The following is a 1,141-nucleotide window of genomic DNA, read 5'->3' as shown; positions in this document are numbered from 1 at the left end:
GCATATACTTGGGGTGTGTTTTATCATCCATTCAGCTCATCTATGTCTTTTATGTGGGGCATTAAGGGCACTCATGTTCAGTGTTAGTACTGATATGTGGAAACCGTTCTGTTCATCATGTTGGATGGCACCTAGTTGTTTTGTTTTCACTCTTGTGTTGTTGTTTTATAAGAGCTGTGAGCTTGAACTTTTATGTGTGTTTTACACTTTTGGGTATCTGTTGTGCCGTTCCGTATATAATGCAGTTCTGAGTATTTCCTGTAAGGGAGGTCTGGCAGTGAGAAATTCTCTTGTTGTTTGCTTGTGTGGAAAAGTCTTTATTTCTCCATCATTTATAAAATTGATTTTGCAGGATACGAAATTCTTGGCTGATAGTTCTGTTTAAGAAGAGCTGATTAGGTCTCCACTGAGAAGTCTGCCATTAGCCTGATGGGTTTTCCTTTGTATTTTAGTTGTTGCTTTCATCTTGCTGCTTGTAGAATTTTATACTTCATTTTGACATTGGCCAGGTTGATGACTATGTGTCTTAGAGATGTCCTATTTTGTATGAATCTTCCTGGTGTTTGATCACCTTCTTGTGTCTGAACATCTGATTCTCTGGAGATAGCAGGAAAGTTTTTCTCAATAATTCCCTTGGATAGGTTTCCATGCTTTTTCCTTTTTCTTCTTCTCCTTCAGGGTCGCCTATAATTTGTATATTGGCTCCCTTCACACAGTCCCGTGTTTCCCTGAGTGATTATCCATTCTTCTTTATTCTCTTTTCTGCATCTTTGAATTACTGGGTTATCTCTACAGCCCTGTCATCAAGCTCTGAGATTCTTTCCTCCCCTTGTTTTAGCCTGTTATGGAATCTTTCTGCTGTATTTTGAAATTCCCTAAATGAGTTTTTCTTTTCTTTAACTCTGTGGCATCCATTCTTATATTGTCTTTCTCTTTAATGAGTTTTTCATTTCGTTAATTGATGTCCTGAAATATGTTTCTGACTTCTTTGTGTTTGTTTTCAACTTTATCTTCAATTCCATTCACCTTATTCACCATCCATATGTTGAATTCCACTTTTGACATTTCAACAATTTTCTTTTGTTGGGGCCCATTGCTATAGATCCATTGTTATCCCCTAGGGGTGTCAAACTGTTTTGGG

At 37.4% G+C, this 1,141-nt stretch overlaps 1 protein-coding gene across 1 annotated transcript in view; it reads left to right on the top strand.

Moving 5' to 3' along the window:
* Positions 1-1,141, top strand: part of LOC105809486 (killer cell immunoglobulin-like receptor 2DS2) — a gene marked incomplete at its 3' end in the record, with an annotated part of 14,329 nt that overhangs the window by 595 nt on the left and 12,593 nt on the right. The window lies entirely within an intron of this gene.

Source organism: Propithecus coquereli, unplaced genomic scaffold, assembly GCF_000956105.1.
Source record: "Propithecus coquereli isolate 6110/MARCELLA unplaced genomic scaffold, Pcoq_1.0 Scaffold196, whole genome shotgun sequence".
Lineage (NCBI taxonomy): Eukaryota > Metazoa > Chordata > Mammalia > Primates > Indriidae > Propithecus > Propithecus coquereli.
The sequence above is the reverse complement of the archived record's forward strand: the minus strand, read 5'-3'. Positions and strand labels throughout refer to the sequence as shown.